This window comes from Pteropus alecto, unplaced genomic scaffold, assembly GCF_000325575.1.
Source record: "Pteropus alecto unplaced genomic scaffold, ASM32557v1 scaffold74, whole genome shotgun sequence".
Taxonomy (NCBI): Eukaryota; Metazoa; Chordata; class Mammalia; order Chiroptera; family Pteropodidae; genus Pteropus; species Pteropus alecto.
The window spans coordinates 1,529,202-1,535,198 of NW_006436291.1; positions in this window are offsets into that span (position 1 = coordinate 1,529,202).

Below are 5,997 nucleotides of genomic sequence, written 5' to 3' on the forward strand. Positions count from 1 at the left end.
CCGCGTGCTGGCAGGCGAGGGTGAGGACTGACTAAGAAGCCCTCCCCGGGGTGGTGGGCCCGGGTGACCCCCGAGCCAGGAAGGCTCAGACAGACGAGCGTGAGCGCCCACCTCCCAGGGCCCCGCTCTGCGGGCTCAGCGAGGCGCTCAGCGTTTGCGAGCCCGGGTCCCTCGAGGCCGATGGCCATAGCGACGCTCACCCGCATCTGCTCCCCAGGGGCAGCCTAGCGAGTCAGCTCGAACTTACTTTATTTAAATTTCTTTTAACTCAGCAAATTCGCTCTCTCGCAGTCCTGGGGCCCAGAAATTCCAAGCCCGGGCGTCAGCGGCCCCTGTGCCCGGGCGGGCCCTGGAGGTAGGGGCTGCGGGCCATCCCCGCGTCCCTGGAAGTCCCTCCAGCGTCTGCCCGTCACGTGGCCTTCTCCTCCGTGCATCTGTGCCGCACGCCCCTGCGTCCCTCGGAGGACAGGTGATGGCGTTTCGGACCCACCCGGGGAATCCAGGATCTGCTCCTCTCAAGAACCTTCACTTAACGGCCTGTTTTGCCGAGAAGGTCATAGTCACTTGCCTGCCTTTCGCAGTCACAGGATCTGCAGGTTAGGGTGGGGACGTACGCTGGGGGCCACCGTCGGCCCTCCACACCGCCGCTCAGAGGGCAGGTGGGACTCGGACGGCATGTCGCCTGGCTCCTGTCAGCCGCCCAGCTGTCGTCCAGCCTTCGTGGGGCCTCCAGCCCGGGAGTGCCTCGTGGGGACACCCGTCCTCACTACAGGCCTGGCTCTGAGCCCTGACGTCCTACCGAGGGGCAGGGAGCCATTCTTGTCCCCGGGCCCCACTGGCCCGTGCCGCTCATGCGAGGAAGCTGCCGCCATTGCTCTCAAGCTCTCAGTGCCGCCTGCCTGGGGCGCGCGCTTGGCCACCATGCGTTCTGGCCTCGTGGGGCAGTGACTGTTGCCCTTCCCAGGTGGCACCCCCAGCTGAGACGCCTGCGACCCAGCATTACCACCCTCCCAAGTCCATGCCCACCTGCTGAGCCATGTCCCCGAGGCTGCACCTGGGCCCGGACGCGGTCTGGTTTAGGTCACTCTCTGTACCCAACTCCTGGGTCTTGGTACCGCGTCCTGCACGATGACAAAGCCCTCGGGGTGTCACCAGCAGGCCGATCATCTGCCTCCTGTGCTAAGATGTCCGAACCGTCCTAGGTGTCCCCTTCTCATCAGTTCCGTGAGCTTCTGACATCCAACCAGCAGACGGCCTTCTCCGGCTGTCCCCGGCCTGAGTCCTGCAGCGAACCCCGCCTGAGCGCGGTGCGACAGCCACCACACCTGTGCTCGACTTAGCAAAAACTTGTCTTTTTTTTTTTTGGCACCCAAAGAGCCCCGTCAGAAGTACCTGCCATGTGCTGGGAACTGTTCCCAGTGGGTCCCACCGCTCTGAGTGCCCCGGTGCGGTCGAGGAGAGGGACATGCAGGCCAGGCCAAGGCACTGCAGCAGCCCTGGCGCCCACCGCGGGCAGAGCGCGCTCGCGCCCGGCCTGCCCGAGCACCGGCCGCCGACATGCTGGAAGATGCAGCGAGCGGCTGAGGCGGCGTGCAGGCCGGAGCATGCGCCCCGCGCCACCCAGCCGGCCCTGCGCTCCTGACCCCCACGCAGGTGTCCCGCAAGTCCCCCAGACGGGCTCCCCGGGCCTCACAGGTGGGAGCACGGGCCTCTTGACCACGTCCCGGCTCTCCTGGGGGCTGGATTTTAGGGCCAAATGTGCCAGGTGGGTGTTTTCTTCAAAAACTCCAAAAGGACAAGCAGAGCAAAACATGGGGACCCTGGTCTTCGGGCAGCCGCACGCACGCCCACGCAGGCAGCACGGGCCCCCGGCCTGCCGATGGCACACCTGCCAGCTCCGAGCTGGACTGGAGGGTGCGGCAGTCCCCGGCCCCCAAAGCTGGACACGTCCTGCTCGTCGACAAGGTCCCGTGTCTCTCCTCGGTGCCCGTTGGCTGCTGTCTGTCACGCTTTCCTCGAAGCTCACGTCAGAGGTGAGTGAGGTGAGTAAGGTGAATACAGTTTCACTCCTAAGGGTCCAGGGCCCCTTCTGCACCCGGGCCGCCTTTGGAGCTAAAAGCCTGTTTTGTCACCAGGGAACAACGCAGAGTAGGTACAGGACCTGGACGGCGTGCTGTGATGCCAGCGGTTCTGGGGTCCCGTGCTGAGTAAGTCACACGGGACAGTCAGCACCTCACTGTGGTTTCCGTGGGAGGTGGCGCTGCCCAGCGGGACCTGGGACCTGGTGGCTGAGGCTGAGCCGTGGCGTCCATACGTGAAATGCATGAAATGCATTTTCAACTACGACTTTTCAATTTGTGATGGGTTTATCGGGATGTAACCTCATCGTAAGTTGAACATCTGTGAAAATACACACATTTCTTTTTCAAAATAGCCTTTTGAAATACAATTCACATACTGTACGATTCACCCATTTCGAGTGGGCAATTCAGCGGGGTCCGCCCATCGCCCTCGTCAGTTTTAACACGTTTCATCACCTTGCAAAGAAGCCCGTGCCGTCAGCTCTCGCCCCGTCCACACCCCACGCCCGCAACCCTGAGTCCCCAGTTTTCTGCTGCTTCCTGTCTGTACACGTTCCCCTGCCCTGGCCACTTCTCGTACATGGAATCGTGCAGAGCGAGGTCTTTGGCTTGTCACTCGGTGTGATGCCACACGGTTCCCAGGGTCCACCCGTGGGCTGGGACGGGCCGGCCCTCCGTTCCTTTTCGCGGTCGGCTCATCCCTCACCGCGGGCGCATCCGTGCACGTGCAGATGTCCACGTTTCTCTTTCCGCGTCTACGTCCAACGGGTCCTGTGCTCCTGCAGCTGTGGACGCCGTGCCCTGCAGCTGCGCACAGGCGGGCCTGTCCTCGCTCCCGGCAGCGCGGTGCCCCTCGGGGCACGCGCCTCCTTTAACGCCGCGGTCCACACGTGTCCCACCGGTGCGCATGGCAGCTGCAGCCCGACCGTTCTGGGAGAGATAAAGCAGCTGGCCACTCTGCGCCCTCACCACGTGGCATCGGGCACTTCACAGCGGCTCTCAAGGACCCCCCGGGCCACCCTGACTCGGCGGGGGAGGGGCGCAACCACACTGTCCTTCTCCCGTCTTCCTTTTGGGGTAGACCCCCGGGAGTCCCAGGTGGGCCATGGCACCGGGGAGGCTGGGTGACCAGGACCAAACTGATGGGAACGCACAGAAGCAACACAGCTGCTGCTGAGCAGACTCGTCACAGAAAAAGCGGCTCTCTCCAACCTCCCTTTCCTCTGCCGCGGCCCCGACATGGTGGCGTTGGTGGCAGCCGCTGCGAGCCCGAGGGGGCGGCCCCGCCGAGGAGGAAATCCAACAGGCTAGGTGCCGGATGCCCCGTTCCAGCCCGAGATGGCCGGTCCACCCCAGGGCTGCTGGGCGTGCGCATTGGTTTCCCAGGATGGGTGACCAGGCACCACAAACTGGTGGCTTATGACAATAGAGATGTAGCCTCTCAGTCCTGGAGGCCAGAAGTCCGAAATCCAGGTGCAGGCAGGGCCATGCTCCCGCTGCAGGCCAGGCGGGGGTCCTTCCTGTCCCCTTCCCAGCTCTGGTGGTCCTGGGTGCTCCCCGCTGTGCCTCGGCTGACGGCCGCATCGCTCCAGGGGCGGCCTGTCGTCACACGGCCTTCTCTCTCTCCTTGTTTTCTCTTTATAAGGTCATGAGATTGAAATACATCTTTGCACACTTAACCTATTATTTCCTTAGCCTAAATTTCTAGAAGAGAAACTGGTGGACTTTCGATCGTGTGATCCGGTTGGGCCACGCAGGGCGGCGCCTCCTGCGGCAGAGCTCAGGGCGCCAGGCCCCCCCGCCCCCGCTGCTGCCATCATTGGCTGTTCTTGTCCCTCCTCGTCCCCCTCCCCCCATCAGTTTTGCCAGGCTGAGAGGTAAAAATGTTAATTTGCTGTTTTATTTGACTATTTTTATTTCTTCTTTGCCGAGATACTTTGCATCTTTTACCCTTTTTTTCTATTGAAATATTTAGGACTTTTTCTTATTGATTTGAGAAAGTTTCTCTATTTAAGAATGTCAACTCTTATCCTTCATATCTGTTGTAGATATATTTTTCCCTAGTTGAGACAAACTTTCTTTTTTCGGATGAGAAATTCTAGAAGTAGTTGGTGTGAATCCTCGTATAAGGCACATCCGGTGGCATCACGAACACGAATGTCTCTTATTGCAGCTTTCAGACCATATAGATCCGTTCTTCGGATGCTCGCCCTCTATAGAGTCCAGCGGCGTCAGGCTAAATCATAAATAAGTGAAGACATTTTTACAGGCAACGAGGACATTGAAATCCGTGTGCATGGCTTTTTCTCCACATTTGAAAAATTATAAAAGTAATACACACAAAGTGAAAATATTAAAGCAAGGTAGACTGATATTAAGTGAAAAGAGGAAGTTCCCCCCATGCGACTCCCAGGAGAGAAGCATTTTAACGGTGTACGGTGTCGGATCTCGTTACCCCGTAATTCTGAGTCAAATGCTCCCACTCCTGTTTGTGCACTTGTCACTTTTCAGCAATTCCTGTTTGACTTCTCAGTCTGGAAGAGAAGTCTGAGTCGTTTCCACTTCATCCTACCCTTGATTTATTATTTTTAGCGCGACCATTTTTCCACGAATAGCATGGAGCCACGCGCACAGGTCTCCATTTTTGTCATCAGCCTTGGACACCATCTCACGTCTCCCTTTTGTCAGGTGAGACCGTGAGGGCCCCACTGCCCTGCGTCGTCCCCTCCACGCCAGCCTGTGGCAACGACACCCCTACATTCGGCTGTCCCTTCCCCAGAGCAGTGAGCACCCGCTAAGTGTCGAGGCTATCGTGGGCAGCGAACAACACGGACCAAAGCCCCCAGCCTTACAGCGCTCACTGCCTAGTTTGGGGGAGACAGACAGTCAACAGAATCAACAAATAAAATCTATGAAGCATTAGCTGGTGATAGACTATGCCGAACTTGGAAGCGGGAAAGCGAGGGGCGGCCGGGGCCTGCGTCTCAACGGCCAGCGAAGAATTCGTGCCCTTTATTCTGTTTTGAATCTGTCTCCCTTAAAATGGCAGTATGTTGAATCTGTAATTCCCAAGTTAGCAAACACATGGTGTGATTTTATAAATGTTATCCTAGGAAGGAAATGAAATCATACCACTGAGCATGGCTGCTGGCGGGGACGAGGCGGGAGCCAGTGTTAAGATGGACACATGGATGTGTTCTTACACTCCGTCCCTCAGAACCGAGCCACGGCGTGTCATCGGGCCCGCGACGCTCTGCCTCTCCCCTGGGATGCTTAACCGCCTCCCGCCTCCGCTTCCCCGTCTGGCCGGGATGAGCACGGCGCCTGGCCCCGGGGACCGCCCGGCGTCTCCGCTACGCGGTCTGTGGCAGCCGGTTCCTCTCTCGACTCTCGGTCAGACGTCCTCACAGCCACCCTCGGTGAACGCGACTGTGGCCTGGACCCCATTTCCTTCTTCTCTCGAATCCCTTTTGCTGGCTTCACCGCAGTGCGTCTTCAGGCAAGTTTCTCAGAAAGCGCGCGAGGGGCGTCCACGGGCCAACGGCCCCGAGCCTGCGCGTCGGGACGCTCGCCTGCCGGCTCGGCTGTGGTAGACGCTGAGCTCAGAACACTCCCCGCGACCCCGAAGGCCGGCGCCACGGTCTTCTGCGCCCACTGTGGCCGATGAGAAGCCCGTTGCCAGCTGGGTCCTCGTTCCTCGGGAGTTAGCCTGTCTTTTCCCTCTCCAACTGCTCCACAGAGCTTTCCTTGATCCTTGCTGTTCTGGAACCCACAGGGCTGTCACCAAGAGTGTCGGGTGGGCCTGACACAGCAGGCTGTGGGGTCGCGCAGGGCGTACGGATTCACACTAAAGTCTGAGTGGCTGACAGGAGGGATGAGGAGGTGGTGCTGTCCCTAGTCAGGGAGAGGTGTCAGG